The sequence below is a fragment of the Mustela putorius genome, unplaced genomic scaffold, assembly GCF_011764305.1.
Source record: "Mustela putorius furo isolate JIRA1106 unplaced genomic scaffold, ASM1176430v1.1 tig00003845_pilon_pilon_pilon, whole genome shotgun sequence".
NCBI classification, from domain to species: Eukaryota; Metazoa; Chordata; class Mammalia; order Carnivora; family Mustelidae; genus Mustela; species Mustela putorius.
Window position 1 is genome coordinate 33,030,860 of NW_025421998.1, and position 20,252 is coordinate 33,051,111.

Genomic DNA, 20,252 nt, shown 5'->3' on the forward strand with positions numbered 1-20,252 from the left:
ATGTTTGGATGGTTTAAATAAGTAAGAATTTTACAGGTACTTTCACTTACACAAATATACATGGTGCTCTCGCTCTTTGAGGTGAATTATAGTGCTGCCTGAATACATTAATTGTGGGCACAAGCTTGAGTTTTTTCAACTGACTTTTCATCTGACTGACTAATGTATTTTTTTTAATTTAAATTGAATTAGCCAACATATAGCATATTATTAGTTTCTGATGCAGAGTTCAGTAATTCATCAATTGCATATAACACCCAGTGCTCATCACATCAGGTGCCTTCCTTCATGTCATCACCCAGTTACTCCACCCCCCCACCTCCCTTCCAGGGACCCTCAGTTTGTTTCCTATAGTTAATAGCTTCTTATGATTTGTCTCCCTCTCTGATTTCTTCCCATTCAGTTTTCCCTCCCTTCCCCTATGATCTTCTGTGCTGTTTCTTATATTCTACTTATGAGTGAAACCATATGATAATTGTCTTTTTCTGACTGACTTATTTCACTCAGCATAATCCCCTCCAGTTCTATCTACATTGCTGTAAATGGTTAAGATTTTTATATAATGTTATAACCTTTGACCCATTTTTTGAAGAATTAAATGAAAACGATGTAGTTATCAAAAAATACTTGATATTCATTAATTCATTAATACATGAAAATTGAAAAATTCATTAAATGGAATTCAATAGTTCTTTTATCTAAACAAATAGGTAACAGTTGTATTTCTTTGAAGGCTTGTTCTAAAGATTCTTTTTCTATGACAGATTTCAATTAAGTTCCATATGGTATACTCTGAAACACAGGCTTATAAAAAGAACAATATTTTCCCTTACTATAATCATAATAAAAACTACATAGCACTTGTGGCCAAAACTGAGGAATTTTATTTTGAAGTAAGCACAGAGTGTTATTAAAAGACATTTAGCATTTATTAAGTTGATAAAGCATACTACACAACTATGTGTTTGAAATAACTCAGTTTTACTTAACAGAAAATTAAACACAGAAGTACCATATGCTCCGAATATTCTACTCCAATTTATATACCCAAAAAGAACTGAAAGCAGGTGCTAAACAAAGACATGTATGTACATGTATTCATAATAGCACTATTCACAATAGCCAAAAAAGGAGCAACAGACAAAATGTCCATCAATCAACTAATGGATGAACATGAAATAGAATATTATTCAGCCTTGTAAAAGGGAATGAAATACCAATATACGCTATATAGTGAAGGAACTTTGAAAACATGCTAAGTGAAAGAAAACAGACACACAAGTTAGGTAGTTAGGTATTATGTTATTCTTTTGATATAAATTACCTAAATACACAAACTCATTGAGATAGAAAGCATATTACTGATAGCTAGGAGGTGGGGGTGGGGAGAGAGAGAGAGAGAATGTGCATATAGGGCTTTATTTTGGAATGATGGAAATGCCAAGGTTTTAGAACTAGATAGAAGTGGATTTTGTACAACACTGTGAGTGTATTAAATGTCACTGACATTGCTCATCTTCAATGGTTAATTTTACATATGAATTTCATCTCAATAAATAAAAATGTCACCCTTGTTCAAAAATATGTAACTATATTTCCATATAAACATGTATTCATAGGAAAAAAGAAAGCCAGAAAAATTCATCCACAATTTTAATAATGGTTATCACTAGGTTTGGAATTAGAATTTGTTCTCTTTCTAAATTATTATTATTTCTTTAATTTTATAAAGACATTGTATTACTTTGCCACCCTCCCAAACTCATATATAATGATGATACACACATACCATATGCTAGGTAGACTTGGTATCATTTCTTAAATGTGCCCTTTATTCTATGTGAGGTGGTTGATAGTAATATGCTTGGTCATAGACTGAGTTTATAATAAAAGTGAAATAGAAAGGGGAACTGGAGATGAATATGAAAGTTATGACTGTATCTAGAACACTTCTATATCAAATAGAGTTGGTATAAAATTTCCTTCCAATTATACACTAAAATTATATATACAGTAAATTTTATAGTAAAATGTATATAGCAAATCATGTGTATCCTTGAAAACAAAAATAATAATAGTATAACCTTTATTTTTGAAGCAAAGAGCTTACGAAGATTTTCTAGAATTTCTCCACCGCTTTCCACCTCCAGGACCAACATCTTGGTACAAGCTACGATCCTCTGCTTCCATGAATTATTGCATTTTCCTCCTCATCTGTCTCCCTCAGTCTGATGCTGCTCTTTTGCAATTTCGCTTCAACACAGACTAATTATATTAAAACATCATGAGATCATACCTGTTTTCCATATATAAACTTTTCATCCCACCTTACTCCTACTGAAATTCTAAGTCTTTATTTTGACTTATGAAGTCTGACACAATCTGGTTCCCTGTTATCTCTCTGACCTCATCTTCTGCTACTCACCGACACTTTATTCCCTCCAGCCATAACAGCCTTAGGGCTTTGGGGAGCATGTAAGAATTTGGCAGCATTTTTTAACTTTAGCCCACAAGGTATCTTCCTTTCTATACTACAGAGCTGCCTCCTCCAGTCACTACCTGCCACCTGCCACTTGACTGGTGTGGAGGAGAGTGTGATGAATTATTCTATGGCTTTGCCTATAGGCAAAGGATAGGATAGACAGCTACACCAAAGGAGCCAAGCTGAGCGATTTATCCATATCCCCTACACCTCATTTATCACCAATATTCTTAAACATCAAGATATACTTGAAAGCTTTCCAATTCTCTAACCAACCAGGATTACCTCACAACAGCATTGTTGACTTGGTACCTTACTGATCTCTAAGGAATCCTTCTGACCTTCCTCATACTAGTCTCTACCTCCTTAAAGAAAAAGTGTCACCTCTCAGATGCTAGCTATCCACGTCGAAAGCAAAGAGCAACAGAGTTGTCCAGTCACTAGTTTCCATACCTGAAACTAACTTAACACTGCATGTCTTCACTTGAATAGAACATACACTTCAATAAATTTTTTTTAATTATGTTAGCTCTCCCTTAAGCCATTTAGTAATTCTACTTTATGCTGAGAACAGAATTCAGACTGTTCAACCGACCCGCAGGACCAGACCATCACTCGCCTCACTCAGCTTTTTCTTTGTTTTCATCTATACTAGCTACATGAAACTGCCTGCCTTCCATTTTTCCATGATAAATTTCCTTTCCAGATGCTGTGTCGCATCTCAAACACTTTACTTCTACCTCTTTATCAGTTCAGTTCCTTATTCTTCACACATCACTCTCATCACTTATCTTTTGCTGCACTTATCACAATACGCTATTGTGTGTGTACTATGATATGCATTTTTAATACATCTTCTTACTCTGCCCTAAAATCCATTAAGCTCTGGGAGAGTGGGGATCATACCTTTATTCACAATGGACTTAACTTAGCAAAAAACTACTCAATAAACATTTGTTAGAGGAATAAATATATGTATCAGTGCATTCATGCAAGAAGGAAAAACTAAATGGATTACTTACTTAATCAATGAAATCAGGTACTTTGCATAATCCTAGCCATCAGCTTTCAGGTTGAAAGACGAGATGATAAGCATATGTCTCAGGGCATGTTTACTTTTATAATTGGAAAAAAAGAACTGAACATTGAGAAGAGATCTGGCTCCAAGTCAGAAACACTATGGCTCTGCTAAAAGTTGTTTCTGAGGTTTGAGTGGCGAAGGCTGAAGGAATCCACATTGTTAGTGGTTTACAAGCAGATGTGAAAGCCAGGTCTCTTTCTGGGTTGGGAAAGTGGTTTGTAGAAACCCTCTGACCCAAATGAAGCTTCCATTCCACAGTTCAACCATACAACATACACACTTAAAATCTTGTCCCCCCAGAAATAATACCATCGCAACTCATGCGGGGCCCAGACAGCTGCAAAAATATCTTCTATCCCATCTGTCCTGTAATGGGCATCTTACCAGTCCCCATTAAGAGAGAGAGTCTAATGTCTTTGAATCTCAGCTGACTCTACCAACTCACTTGTAGCCAGGAGAAAGCAACTGAAGGAACTTTAGTGACATCTAACATTAGGTCTGAAGGAGCCTGTCCTCAGCAAAGCCCTCCATGACTGAGTTCCCCATGCATCATCTTGGTCTGTGTGCCAGTTGTGCCCTTGAAGGATGCTCTCTTTCCAAACCCAGATACCATACTGTGAGAAGTCCAAGTCATGTGGAGAACCTGTGGGTAAGCATTCTGGTAGCCAGTCCTAGTGGAGCCCAGTCTTTGAGTTGTCCCAGGCTAGAAGTATAGCAGTAAAGAAATCTCCAGATGATTCCAGGCTCCAGTCATTCAATTACCCACCCTCCCCCAACACCTACCACCCAGCCATTTCAGTCTTTCTAGTAGAGGTCCTAAATGTCATTCTATCTCTAGAGTATCCTATCCAAATTTCTGCCTGCCAATTCCAAATGCATAACAAAAACTGTTGTAGCCTTAAGTCACTGAAAGGAGAGGGGTTTATAATACAGGGATAAATAGCCAGAACCCCGGAGAAGCCCAACAACATGTAGAGTAACAGGATGTGATCCTGTTACCACATAAAAACTAAGATACCGCAAGAATCCTACGCAGGCATGGATCTTCACTGCAGCACCACCTATAATACAGGAAACTGGATTCAGTCCGAGGGTTCTATCAGCCAGAGATGACTTATGTACATATGAATAAAATGGTCAATTACGCTTCCATAAAAATAGTATGAATGCAGATAGCAATCAAGAAAATGTGTAGAACGTAAGGTGAAGCTGAAAATAAAAAGCAAAACATCAAGTTGTGTAAAAGCAAGTATGTGTTCCTTAAAAATTATGTATCCATGTAAACAGTCCTGAAAAGCTGTATAAGAAAAGGCAAATTTCCGTGGGCATTAGGCATCCAGAATGTAAACCAGGCACCAGATTTTCTTGAATACTTTGAGAAGTGATTTTTTCTTACAAAAGTATATGTAATGTATAGGTAGTCCCATATAACACAGGCAGTCAGGTAATTCTTTCAGATGGGGTGGGGCAGCAGGAGAATGAACGAAGAGAGTTTCAATCTTGTACCCGGAAGGCTATTACTGCGTCCGCTCTACTGGCTATGGAAGACTTATTTCTGCCTAGTTCTGCAGCACACACACGTCGATTCATTCAATGGCTGCACTTGGGTCATAAACACGGACTCTCTCTTGAGCTAAGTTTAGAAACTGACTTTCAGGACGGCCTTAGATTATGGTTTCTTATGATTTACCTGAGTAGTTAGGAGGCAAAAGCAGGTTTTGGTTTTGGTGGTGGGGGCATTTTCCTGTCTCCCAAAATGATGGTCAAGGAAAAAAAACAAAAAACAAAAAAAGTAAAAATGCTACCTAAGAAGCTAGAAATATCTAATTCTAAGGAAATGTCTCTTGAGTGTGCTACCAAAGATGATTTAGAAACACAGAAAATCTGAAGTTTATGTTATGGACTCTGATGTTCCTCTCATTGGAGCTAGGCAGAAATGCGAGTATGTCAGGGCACCTGCGTGACTCAGAGGGTTAAGCGTCTGCCTTCAGCTCAGGTTATGATCCCAGGGTCCTGGGATGGAGCCCTATATGGGGCTCCCTGCTCAGTGTGAAGTCTGCTTCTTCCTCCCCAGCTCCCCTATGCTTGTGCTCCCTCTCTCGCTTTCTCTCTGTCATAAATAAATAAAATCTTTAAAAAAAAAAAAAAGAAGTGTTGATATGTCATCAATGCTTACTAATGGGACTGTGCTCTCATGCCCAGAATGGGAAAAAATAAACAAAAACAAAAACAAATGGAAAGCAGTAACCCCCATCTACCATAAATGTGCAGAAGAAACCAGGCTAAGACTGAAATGTGATCGCTGATGATGAGAAATAACAAAACCCAATTTCCATAGATAAAAGACATTCCGTGCACGAAAATATATTCAAAGTGTTGAGCTTAAGAATGGGTCATTTAGATCATATTTATAATTAACCTGCACTTAACATGGAAGTAGAAGTGAACCTTTGGATAGCAAGGAGACTCAGAGTCTACCAAATTTACATACAAGTCTGTATTATTCTATATGCTTCCTTTACCAGATGGTCACATCACACAAACACAAAAGCATTCATGCAATCTTCCATTTTAAACTCTTCCTGTGTCTCAATGCATTTCCTATAATAGTCAGTACATCCTCTACAGAAGGAAGTCTATACTCTGCAGAAAAATCTGTGAATTCTATAATTTAATAGGCTTGTCTTTTCTAGTAGGGTTTATAAAGCCAAAGCCTCTGCCTTGTTGTCCTGGGCTCTGAGGAAACCACTTTTTATTTTTTAGCACTGGCTGCAAGTTCTGCTTTGTATAGGTTAGTTTAGACATGTCTAATAATCACGTGCAGAGTTTATATCGAACTAAATTTAAATATCAGAGTTTATGAGGCTGAGTTTATCACCATCCTTTCTTATAGATTAGAAGCTGCTGGCACCAAGAAAGGTTTCCAAGTAAATACCAACAGTCTGATTCAAAGTCAAATTGGGCAGGAAAACATTTTCTGATACTGAATCCTCTACTAGTACTTTGAATACCAGCAAGATTTAGAAGTGAACTCCTGAGGCAAAATAAGTAAAATAAGGTGCTCTCTGCAGTAGGTCTCGGCTATTTCTTTTTTATTTTTATTTTCTATATTTCATTTATTTGTCAGAGAGAGAGAGAGAATACAAGCAGGGGGTACAGGGGCAGAGGGAGAAGCAGGCTCCCCACTGAGCAAGGAATCCGATGTGGGACTCGATCCCACTGGGATCATGACCCAAGCCAAAGGCAGACGCTTAACCAATTGAGCCACCCAGGCATTCTGGTCTAGGTTATTTCTTACGGTTAATTGTGCCCTGTGACCTGAAGATGTCAAACAGAAAGATGCTGTTCTTGAAAGAGGGGAACAGATTCAAACATGAGCATCATATAGTATGTAGCAGAATGGCCACGAGAAGCCACACGTGACTTATGGCCCCTGCCACAGCTCTTTCCTTCAGTGCCCTAAAAGAGGCAATGAGATAAAGGCAGCACTTGGAACTGAATTATTAGTTAATAAATTCTATATAAGACTGCCATATCAACCTTATAATTAGAGAGTCTATTTTCATGACCGTCTTCACTCTTTACCTTCCAAAGTTAATCCTCTCATTTGACGATGGTCCCAAAAACTTGAAGGTCATCAAAAAACAAGTAGGTTCAAAGGAAAAACACACAAGTAAAATAATTTAGAAATGTAGAGGGGAAATTGCCATTATAAACAAGTAAAAAAGAATTTTATGTCAATAATCTCGCTAATCAAATAACATCTCTAGGATAACATCAGATTTTCTCCTTTTCTTCCACATTTCATATGCAGACTCCATAGGATTAGCAGTGTCTCATCAACATACTTAATGCATAAATATGAATAGTGAAATCCCACATATGCATGGGCAGTGTAGGTGGCCGTTCTTAAATATGACAATTTCACTTGCATATCTTTAAGTGCTGTGGTATTCACATGTCTGTTTCAATTCCAGAATTTCTATATGAAATTCAGAGACTTGAATAATAAAAGAGAAAATATAGGACTTTTCCTCTTTTCCCCTTTTCCTTAAGAAATGCCATTTTCTTTTATCTTTAATCAAAAAATTATCTTTACATAACTTCGAAAACTCCAAAATTCATTAGTTATTAAAACAGAAGCAACACAAAGGATTTGTTGTATCTAAGGCTCACCCTTGTATAAGCTTTTTTTTTTTTTCCCCCTTGGGTGCCCAAAAGGCATTCAGCAAACCATGTATACCTGGGAAACCTGAGACAAAATTTCTCATGTGGAGCTTGAAAACACCCCAGGATGACCCCAACCCTGTCCTACCTAAGGATGTTGAAGAAATAAAAACACTAACCAGAGTCTCAGGAAAGTTGACAGCCTCTGACTTTTGTTTAATTTTCAACAGTTTATAGAGCTCCTTTCCAGAAATCACTCTATTTTCCCCTTCCATTCTTTGAGTGATGGGTTTCCCCAGGCTCTTCATTGTCCACATTTTCTACATGGACAAACAGAAGCTCGGGAGAGTTACTCTCTCCTAAACCTAAACCTTTGGTTCTCAGCTGCTAGAGCTGGTCAAACAGATTGCATGCATAACTGCCCAGTGTATCCAATACAGCACAGTGTCCCACTGACCTCGGCCTCCTGAACTGAACAGGGACTCCAAAAAGTATTTTCTAATTCTGCACATGCCATGGTAATTCTCATCTGGCCCTAACAACTGGCACCTAAGTTAAAAAGAGGAACAAAGTATTCAAAAGGGCTTAAAATTAGTGCCTGGCAAGAAACCCGATGTTATAATATAAATTTCAGCAAAGTAAAAAAAAAGAATAAAAAATCCAAAGCTCAGACTTGGAGTTAATAGATTTCCATGGATAGAAAAAAAATCCATACGAAATTATGATAAAATGCTGACTTTGGCATAGATTTGCAGAAATCAATAAAAACATTTAATTTTAAGGAGTTGGGGATATTTTGATGATATCAGCTTCATTACTTCCACAGATTTAAATGTGCAAGACTTTCAGAAAGGAATGACATTTCATTATGACAAAGTTTCCCTAAGCTCTAGCAATCTGAATGCCATAATATAGAAGCACTGAGCGAGTACAGAGAGTCACAAACAAGGGAAGGGAGAGGAAGGGAAATCTCATTCCAAGAAAATGGGATATTTCTTAAACATAGGCTTTCCACATGAGGCTTGTTAGTCCTGTTTTAATCTTCACTATTCTGTTTAAAATATCTAATTTTCTCTTTTTTTGTATGATCATCATAATTTCTACAGTGTCATTAGCCATGGTAATAGCAATTAGGGACAACACTTGAAAACTCAGAGCAGTTCCAGTTTTAACCATGTAGATTTCATGCTTACTGACTCTAAACATCACAAGGAAGGCATAAAATATACAATATGAAAATGAATAGTTAAAGTAACATAACAGTATAAAGATATTTGACTGTTCATACATATGCACATACAAACAAATACATGAAATATCAGGAATTATTGGAAAAGGTTAATTTGGAATTTTCTTCCAAAGTAACTTATTTCAAATGTTCTGATGCAGATTAATTTGGCATGTTCCTTGTTCAAGTATTAGTTATTTGTAATTTGCTTATCAATTTTTTTAGCTTATCAATGTTCTTGTAAACCTAAACATCTTCCTTATTTTCCTTATTGTATTTTATTTATTTTTTTAAAGATTTTATTTATTTATTTGACAGAGACAGAAAGAGAGAGCACAAAGCAAAGGGAACGGCAGGCAGAGGAAGAGGAAGTCGGAGAAGCAAGCTCCTTGCTCAGCAGGGAGCCTGATGCAGGACTTGATCCCTGGACCCTGGGATCATGACCTGAGCTGAAGACAGACGCTTAACCCACTGAGCCACCCAGGCGCCCCACTTTATTGATGTCATAACACCAAGAACATGCAAAGAGAGGAAAAGAAGATATCACTTATATTACCAAACAATTCAAACAAAAAGAAGAGGATCAGTCCTTGGAAGCAGTGATTTGTTCCGCATCAGCAGAAAGGTGCAAGTTGCACTGAAAATCTTCTGTTCATTCGGCACGTGTCTCAGTATTTCAGGTAGTCAGAGAGGAACATCAGTTACCATACTGTCAGTCTGGCTGACTTAGCTGAGCAGCTACCACGTCCCAAGGCCCTGAGCTTTCTGTTTGTCTGTCACTCTCATTCTACCTAGAGCTGGCCACTAAGGGAAGTTATTCCTTAGTTCCATAAGCTACGATTTAATACCTTTTCCTGTCTTAGACTCAGATGCAGTCTGGTTCAGGGCATGGGGTGTGAAAAGCCACCTGTGGGGATGCTGGATCACAGAATCATTAACATAGCTAGGCTCTAACATGCTGTCAGTGGCTTGGGCTTGAGAAAGCAACCACACAGAGTTCCTGTGATAGCAGCAAGAGCAAAAGAGCTCCTTGAAGATGCAGATGGTTAGGTTTATCTCTTGCCTTAGATGGTTTCTTTGCCAGAGGCAGAGATAACGTTTTGATATTTAGACCCAGTGTTTTCCTCCTAGCCCCATCCCTTAGTGGTGCTCTGATGGGCCAGGAGGAAGTCAAAGAGCAGCATTAACTATTGAAAGATGGGCTGCAGACAGTCAAGTTATATGAATATGTCACAGCTTCACATAGCTCTGGAGCTGTTACTGACGAAGATGACTGAGCTCTATTTAAGAAGGATGACGCAAAAAAAAAAAAAAAGGATGATGCATCTGGAAGATGCTGAAGCCATGGTTAAATAGTTTAGATGAATCTCAAGTCCACTTCCGATATTCACTGATTCACTGCCAAGTGAACAATGAATTCTGCATAATTCTGCGTGCCCTATTTAACAGAATCGTGTGCTGTATGGAGAATGAACCGTCTCTTGTCACCGCCACTGCTGGTTACCTCCACTGAAAGCTACCTGTATGTATAACTCTTACATGTTGTGTCCTGTGCTCATTTAATAGTTAAGAATTAGTATTTTTCTTAGGTCTCTGCAGATGACAACTAGCAAAGACCCAGACTGAACTGAAAGAAAAGGTGATTTTAGAACACGAACATTTTTTTAAAAAGAAAAACAGAGAGAGAACACAGAAAATTTCTTATAGAACCCAAAGGTATAGATGCAGTGAGACCTCAAGGATAAACTCTAGCTGGGGCCACAAAATGCCAACACAACACCCCCTCTCCCATCTCTGCCAGACGGCTTCATCATCCTAGCTCAAAGAATGCCACTTTTCCTTATGACAAGTCCCCATGGGAGGACATGGATCACTGCATCTCTGGAGTTTATACATACTCTGCTGAAAAGAGCAGCTATCCTTAATCCTGGTTTTGTAACCCTGCAAGGGAATCCTGAATGGGCCAACCTGGTTTAGTTGTCCAATGCTAAGCCTAGAGTAGATGACTATTTGGAGGGAGTAGTTCTTAGTAGAGTAGGAGAGCAGCTGTGCCGACAAAATAATAATAAAACAACAACAAAAACTCCATGACATTGTTCTGGCTGAGCCTTCACAAGAAAAGCTAGGGACCAGGGTGCCTGGGTGGCTCAGTCGGTTGGGCCGCTTCCTTCGGCTCAGGTCATGATCCCAGGGTCCTGGGATAGAGTCCCGCATCATGCTCCTTGTCCAGTGGGGAGCCTGCTTCTCTCTCTGCCTCTACCTGCCACTCTGCCTACTTGTGCTCTCTCTATGACAAATAAATAAATAAAATCTTTAAAAAAAAAAAAAAAAAGAAAGAAAGAAAGAAAGAAAAGCTAGGGACCATGATCCTTACTCCAACGACAAGCTCCTCAATGAAGTCAAATAGCAAGAGCATCAGACATGTGAGGGGCGCTCTGTTACATCACTCTTCAAACCTTCTTTAGAAAAGGTTCTGACTATTCTTCAAAATGACACAATTAAAGAAAGAGCATGCAAGTCGTAAGGAGACTGTCCTGCTGTTTATTCAAGCATCAATATTCACGAGATGCTATGGAAGAACCCATTATTATCACAAGGAACAGAAGGAGAGACAGATTTTAACTGGGGTTGAGGTGTGGCGTGGTCAGGAAAGGCATTTCAAGGAAAAGACATTCAAGTGAAGATCTCACAATAAGGAAGAATTAATTGGGTGAAGGGTGGAGGAAAGAGATGCAAGCAGGGGGATATTAAATGTAAAATTCAACAAACTAGAACAACAGTAGAGCTATTACCACCAAATCCAAGTTAAAACAATCAACACAGAGCATATTGAAGCACACAACTGATGGAGGAGATATGATGTATTACTCTGTACCAAATGGTTGTTTAATTTTTAATTACACTGAATTACCACAAATATTTAATTAGACACAGGTGGTCATGTAGCAGCCCTTGGTGGTTCCCAGTTCCAAAATATTATGTGTGCATTTTTTTTGTCTGCAGTCTATATGTATGTATACATATTCATAGAATGCTAGTGAGTATAGATTTAACAGCCTGAGAGAAAGCTTTCCAAGAATAAAAACATTCTGATATTGATAAACAACTGCCTGATTCACAGTTTCCAGTCCTGTGTGCAGACCAGCTGTGCTGTTATAACTTCTGGCATGTGTGTAAATCTTAGTTTTATTCCATCCCCAGAGATTCTCTACTTGTCCAGACAAGTTCAAAAATACATGTTTTGAATTCTGGGAAGAGGGCAACGGAGGCAGAGTTTTTGAATCTCCCTGTGTCCCCCATAAATAGGAAAAGCAACTAGAATAGAAAACCAAAACCCACAGAAAACATCAACAAGAAGAAGAGGTGAAAATACATCTGTAACCCTGTGACCCCAAATATGAGCAGGTATGGACAAACCAAGACACCTGGAAGACCTGTGTGGTATCGGCAGAAATGCAGGAGGAGGCAGAGGGGAGTGAGGTGGGAGTGAGAAGACCTCAAACAGCCATCAGATACTCCAAGGAAAGGACCAGCTGGGGAGAGGACCAAACTCTTATTAAGGAGTAACTGCATGGGGTTCAATGAAATGTCTACAGGGGTTGGAGCCATCAGGATGCTGAGAGCTTTCAAAACTGACAGCCGGCAAATCCCCTCTAGACTAAATTCCCACATTAAAAAGAGTGAGCTTGAAATAGAATTCAAATGGAGCATGACCTCAAAAGTACGTGTGAAGATAGGAGAGGATCCCAAAGAAGTGGTAGAGGGAAACAGAGTCTACAGATGTGAGAAACTAAGAGGCCATATATCTGAACATTATACAAAACTAATAGATCAAGCACCATATCTTTCCTGCTCATCCTTGTGGCTCTAATGCCCAACATAATTCCTAGCAGATAGGGAAATTGGAAAAGAAAAAGACTAAAATGGTTTATAGGAATGACAATTATGATCATGATGCCCTTTTATAATAATCTTTAATGTACGCTGGCTCCCTTAACTTCTGCCCTGAAAGGAAATGATCTAGCCTGGTATCTGAGTAACATTTTTAAACTTCCATCTTTTTCATAAGATAGAAATTATGCTGCTGGATTTAAGACTGTAGCACAGAAAAAGCAGCTTTCCTATTTCCTTTGTATTCAGAACTGAACCTGTGCTTGTGGGAAGTTTCAGCTAAACAATTAATCGGTTGAACATAATGGAAATTTCACTCTAGAACAGACACAAGGACTCAGCTGACAGCAGGGAATGCATCAAATGCCCCACACTTTTGCTACAGACTTAAAGAATATTCCCCAAAATATTTCACACCAACATTCTTCCTGGAAAGCATTCATTTAATTCATTCTAAAAATAGCCTGATTGTGGGGGTGGGGGGTGGCAGGGGTGGGGGGGGGCCTGTATCTTCTAGATCCTCTGTTAGGTTTCATCAATTCCTTGTTACATGGGTTGAATCTAACAAGCCGTAAGTTTCAGACACCTTTCTGATATACAATTATTTTATCCTGTGGTTAATACTTAAAGGAGTAGTGGCTGAACTGGGAGCAGAGAATTTAATTTCTCGAGTTTTTTTCTTGAGCTGTGGTTTTTATTGGATGAAAGGCAGCCGTGATTGTACTAAATGGGTTTTTTAAAAAGCTCTTTTCGGAGTACCCTTCTCATAGTAGCCATGCTATTACTTTCATACAATTTGAGAGCAATGCTTAGATTATAATAGCCTTTGGACACCTGTGCATTGTAAAGTATAGCACATTATTATTTGTGACACCCCTCAAATGCCAATTTACTAGACTGCAGATTGTCCCCTGGGCTCAATAAATCTTTACAAATCCACCTCCAGTGGCTGGGCTATATTCCTCTTCCCACCCTCCATTCATTTTGAGCAGTAGATTCTATGTGGTTATTATGTTATGATTTCTAATTAACCTGAAATTATTAGTATTCTATGACACTTGAGGAAATATTAGACACTGTACACTCATGTATCCAGTTGCCACAATGATTACGCTATCTACTTATTATTATCATGTTCTGTTTGGGCAGCACTTCATAAATTTCACATACACAGATGTGTGTTTGTATTTGTTTAATCTCCTCAAAATCTCAGTAGACATTTTGAGGAGATTAAGGGGTAGAGAAAGCAAATGACATGCATCTTTCATAAAAAAAGAGCAATGGCCCAAAATGTCCATGATGTACCGAGTCACAGTGTAGATAGTGGAATGTGCATCTGAACCCACATCTGCTGTTACTTCCTGAAGAAAAAGGACTTAAGCCATACTGATAAAAGACAACCCCTTTAGTGTGGATATTTTAATTTACTAGGGGTATAGTTTGCCTGCATGGAAGGCTTAAGAAGAAAGACAAGCAAGAGCTTACTATGATAATCAGGAGAGAAACAAGGATGATTTGAATGAGGGTGATAGTAATGGAAGAGCTTTTATAAGCATTTGCCAACTTGACTTAACAGTATTTGCCGCTATGAGGAATAAAGGCAATGGAGAGGTCATCATAACATTGGATCTAAGCAACATTTGTTTAGATACAAGGGGCTATTTGAGCAGTAGGTTTGGGGTATCAAAATTCAGGAGTCTTAGGTCTGAGCTGTTACATTCAGATGTCTATTAAACATCCAATGAAGTATACTGAACGGATGGATGGATGGGTGAATTCCAAGCTTGGATGAGGTACCTGGGCTGGAAATATGCTCTGAAATTCACAAACACATAAATATTATTTAAAGCTATGAGACTGGCTGGATGCAGGTTAGAAAAATGACATGGTGTCCTAAAATTCAGATGAAGTGTTTCAACAAGGTAGGAGTGATCACCTGTGTTAAAGACTGCTGGTACACTGAGTAAACAGAATCTCTGTAATCAAACATCATCTTTCCCAACAGAGAAGTCCTTCCTGTGTTTGATAAGAGTGATTTTGATCAAGTGATACATATAGAGACTGCGACAATTTCTAGAGAAAGAGAAGAAAAGTGAAATGAGTAATTACAGGCATTTCTTTAAGAGGTAAGTTTTGCTGAAAGAAAAACAGAGTAGAAACTGGAGGAGAAGAAGGTCAAGGGAGACCCCCCCCCTTTTTTAAAACCATGAAAAATAACAGCACTATTATATACTGGTAGATAATCTAGTGAAGCAGGAAAAAATGGCTGCAAGAGATCAATGGCAAAGTAAAATATAACAGGCAAAGGGAGATAGGATGAACTATCAAAGAGTTTGGTATTGGGTATAAACAAGAACTGTTTATCCATGGGGACAGCAGAAGAGACAAAGCATCTAGATCCAGATGTAGAAAAGGTGACAAATGTAGTAAAAAGAATATATGGAAATTCTTTTCTAATTGCTTCTATTTGTCCTCAATGGACTAGAAAGCAACAATGTTATCTAAGAGTGAAGATGTCAGGGCCATACTATTTCAATTACAATAGCTTCACAGTTTATTTTTCCAATGTTTTTTATCTTTTTCATAAATTTCTTGTTCTGTTTTCTAACCGCTGTTCTGGGCCATTTTCATTCATTTTTCTTTCAGATGAGCTGCCTCATCAGTTTTCAGGCTCTAGCACAACAAGAAGAATGCAGAGTGCTGGATGAAATTCAGTGTACGGGTTTGGACATAAGTGGCATCTGAATAATATCACATCTTTCCAGAAAACTGGCAGGCCTGTCTACTTTTTCCAGTCTTCTCTTACATCCTCCAATAAAGCCTGTTATTAGTGTTGTCCTTTGTTGTCAAGTTTGTCAAGTTTAATCCTGGATACTTTATGTTTTTGCTCTTTTTAATGCAAATTACTCTTTTATCCCATGTCATTTAAGATTAAAATATTTATTACTTAAATAAAAGAAAGCTAATTCAATTTCTGCCTCCTGGTAATTTCTGCAACTTTGAGCAAGTCATTTAAGCCCACAAGTATCTGTCTCTGTAACTGGAAAAGGAACAAACTAAATGACCTCTGTAAATTTAAAAATATATAAACAGAAGGATGCTAACATTATTCCTATTTTTTTATTTGCCAACTGATTCTCAGAGAATGTAGTTTACCCAGCATGGTTCTATGTATAATTATAAGAAGTCACCCAGTTTGGGGTAACCCACAAATGCACTTTCTAGCAGATGCTGACTGGTTATCGAGAGCTGAGAAACAAACCCACTCCATAATTTACTAGATTAAAACAAGAACCAGTTATCTGTTTACAGTTGTTTGGACTGGCAGTTTAGGCAAAACTCAATCAGAGAGGGTCGTCTTGGCTTCATGCTGTGCTTACTAGACTCATTCATGCAGATTCAATCAGCTGGCAAGTCAGCAGAAGGCTGGTTGACTTCATTGGGCCACATGCTGGCAGTTGACTGGTGCTGTTGATCTGAGTGCCTTGGTTTTCCTCTACCTGGCTTATAAAGCAGGCTATCTTGGATATCCTGGGCTTCAAGAGAGAAACCACAATGTGCAAGTACAAGCTCCTACCTGTGTTTGTATCTGCTGATGAACCACTGGCCCAATCAAGTCACGTGATCGAACCCAGAGTGAATGCAGAAGAGGGCTATACAGGGACGTGGATAACATGAAGCAAGATTCACTTGGAATTAATAATGTCATAATTTGCCACAGTTCTGAATATGATTTAGCATAGTATCGCTTTCTAGAACCAGTAACACTTTCAGCTGGTCACAGTCTAGGAAGCATGCATAGTAAGTCCAAAGAGGTTATTTATTTGTTTGATTTAAAATACCCCAAAGCTCTCATATCCCTAAGTCTTCCCTTCATCAATCTGCCACAGATGTCTGACGTTTCAGCATTAGATAGTGAATCATTTGTGTTATCATTCTGTTCCTCATAAGAAAACATAGATCCCCATGAAATAGTCTCCACATAATGTATCAGAAAATTTCCAATGGGACCAGTAGCCCTTAAAGCTACCTTTAAAATAAGGACGTTTGCTCTTACGAGAAAGACTGGGAGAGACTCATTTTCTGGATGAGATTGCTGCTCTGAGAAGGTAGATCTGGGCTTAATACCACCATAGAAGTCTCTGGAAAGTCAACAGGTATAAGGAACGGACCGAACTTTGAAGACTTGTTTTTTTTTTTTTTTTTTCACTGAATCCCAGAGCTGAAGTACCAATGCAGGGAATCCTTAAGCAACCTTACCTTTAATTTACTCAATTCCTATAAACTCATCTCCTACCCATTTGCCATCATATATACTTTAATAAATTTTCTCTGACCAAAAATAGTATTTTTACTCCATTTGGGCTTTTAAATTATGGCAATTCTTAATAATGAGAATTATATTTTAAAGAAGAGCAATTTCTTACAGTGGTATTCAGACTTCAGGAAACCACAGAGTGTTTCCATTTTAATTTACTCATTTCTAGAAAAATAAAGCCATTCTACCCATCCTCTCCTACCCACTCAGAGTGCGAGGATAAAGCTTTTATTATCCTAAAATTGCCTCTAGATTCTGGAGAAGGTGATCCCATATGACCAGGGTGCTCTAACTTTATTTCTGCATTTTTATGTAAGATCACCATCCAATAAAAGGAAGAAATAGCAACTTCATAAATTAATGTCAACCTAACCTTCTAACATTGAGGCTTGCCATTTATTTCAACTAAGGTTCTATCACTAATTTGAGCCCCTCTTTTCTCTATGCAAATATATTAGTCCCTATGATTATATTTTATTTCTTCATAGTATCAATGAAGAAATGGTCAATACTTCCAGAGCCAAGATATACTTGCAATCAACATATTAGGTCTTAAAATTATCCATCAATAAAAATCAATTAGAAAACTAAACAAAGTATTATTTACTTAATTATCTCTATTCTCCTTGGTAGAATGGCCTTTCACCATATGCTGTAGGGAAGAGAAAAACATTCAGAAGGCTTCACAAATCTATGTTTTGTCCCCTTGCAGGGGCCATGCCAATCTCTGTACCATTCCAATTTTAGCACATGTGCTGCCAAAGTGAGAACAAGATAGAAATATTTGGAAAGCAGCAGAATTTCTGATATCAATTGATTTCCTCTTCCTTTAATCTTGCTGCCTTTTTTTTTTTAGAATTAGAAAGATTTATTTATTATCATTTTTTTTACCCTCCCCTCTTAAAAAAAAAAAATCCCACTGTTAACTGTATTGGGTACAAGAAGCCAGTGGGAAATTAATTCTTTAATAATACAACAGACAGAAAAGCAGTCACTCCGGTACCCAAAAGCAATTAGTGGAAGTGGTCAGAACCAGGAGATCAACTTCCTTGGTCTGATTAGTAAGGCAGTCTGGGAAGGCAAATATCAACTAGCAGTATTGCCAGGAAAGAAATGATTAAAAATATGCAGACAATAGAAAGTATCAAGGAAAAGCTTGTTGGACTGAGCTATGTTCAACATGAGAACTTTCTAGGTAAGTGGAAAATAGGAGACAATTAGAGTACGAGATGGAGGTGAGCTTTCAGCCCTGATTATTTATTTAAACCGATGTGCCTATGGATGGTTCCAGACCTCCACATGATCATCCCAGCCAGAAGGAAGCTGAAGAGGTATTAAAAACAAACAAACAAACAAAAAATAAACACCATGATACTGCTGTAGCCCATGGTGCCAGGATCACCTGAGACAGGTTTTGGAGAAAGAAGAGAATAAAAAGAAAATATGCTACTTTTAAAACTACCATAACAACAACTCAAAAGCTATTTTTGTAAATGACAAGAAGAAAATAGTTTAACAGATGTTCCTGCCTGTAAGAATTGACACAAGCCAACTCTCAGGAGTACTTTTCCAGAAAGAAGAACTGGCCCAATACAACTGGGAGATTACCAAACAATCAACTTGACTTTTCAAAATATGTTTGAGTGCTGCAAATGGACAAAACATAGCAAAACCCCTATAATTGTTCTTTACAATATTACTCTATGAGTAACTTGATCAATTTAAGAGATAACCTTGATTTCTCAGAGACCATATATAAGATTGCGGCAGAACTCAGAATGAATGAGGAGACATACAAGTTCACGTAAAAGAAAAATGCAATGAAGTCTTTAAAAAGTCCCCAATTACCTGCTACAGAAACCACATTTATAGGACATACTTGGATAAGCATTTCTTTTTCGTGTGTGTGTGTGTGTTTTAACTTATTTTATTTAAATCCAATTAGTTAACATATAGAGTAACATTAGTTTTAGATGCAGATTTCAGTTATTCGTCTGCTACATGTGACACCCTGTGCTCATCAAATACCAGCTCTTCTTTTTTTTTTTTTTATTTTAATTTTTTATTTTTTATAAACATATATTTTTATCCCCAGGGGTACAGGTCTGTGAATCACCAGGTTTACACACTTCACAGCACTCACCAAATCACATACCCTCCCCAATGTCCATAATCCCACCCCCTTCTCCCAAACCCCCTCCCCCCGGCAACCCTCAGTTTGTCCTGCGAGATTAAGAGTCACTTATGGTTTGTCTCCCTCCCAATCCCATCTTGTTTCATTTATTCTTCTTCTACCCACTTAAGCCTCCATGTTGCATCACCACTTCCTCATATCAGGGAGATCATATGATAGTTGTCTTTCTCTGCTTGACTTATTTCGCTAAGCATGATATGCTCTAGTTCCATCCATGTTGTTGCAAATGGCAAGATTTCATTTCTTTTGATGGCTGCATAGTATTCCATTGTGTATATATACCACACATTCTGGATCCATTCATCTGTTGATGGACATCTAGGTTCTTTCCATAGTTTGGCTATTGTGGACATTGCTGCTATAAACATTCGGGTGCATGTGCCCCTTTGGATCACTACATTTGTATCTTTAGGGTAAATACCCAATAGTGCAATTGCTGGGTCATAGGGCAGTTCTATTTTCAACATTTGGAGGAACCTCCATGCTGTTTTCCAGAGTGGCTGCACCAGCTTGCATTCCCACCAACAGTGTAGGAGGGTTCCCCTTTCTCCGCATCCTCGCCAGAATCTGTCATTTCCTGACTTGTTGATTTTAGCCATTCTGACTGGTGTGAGGTGATATCTCATTGTGGTTTTGATTTATATTTCCCTGATGCTGAGTGATATGGAGCACTTTTTCATGTGTCTGTTGGCCATCTGGATGTCTTCTTTGCATAAATGTCTGTTCATGTCATCTGCCCATTTCTTGATTGGATTATTTGTTCTTTGGGTGTTGAGTTTGCTAAGTTCTTTATAGATTCTGGACACTAGTCCTTTATCTGATATGTCGTTTGCAAATATCTTCTCCCATTCTGTCAGTTGTCTTTTGATTTTGTTAACTGTTTCCTTTGCT

At 38.1% G+C, this 20,252-nt stretch overlaps 1 non-coding gene across 1 annotated transcript; it reads right to left on the reverse strand.

Moving 5' to 3' along the window:
- Nucleotides 1–17,834: 17,834 nt before the first annotated feature.
- Nucleotides 17,835–17,938, reverse strand: LOC123387103. The gene has a single exon (XR_006601463.1). It is a non-coding gene; the product is annotated as a U6 spliceosomal RNA (small nuclear RNA).
- Between the last annotated feature and the right edge of the window lie 2,314 nt (nt 17,939–20,252).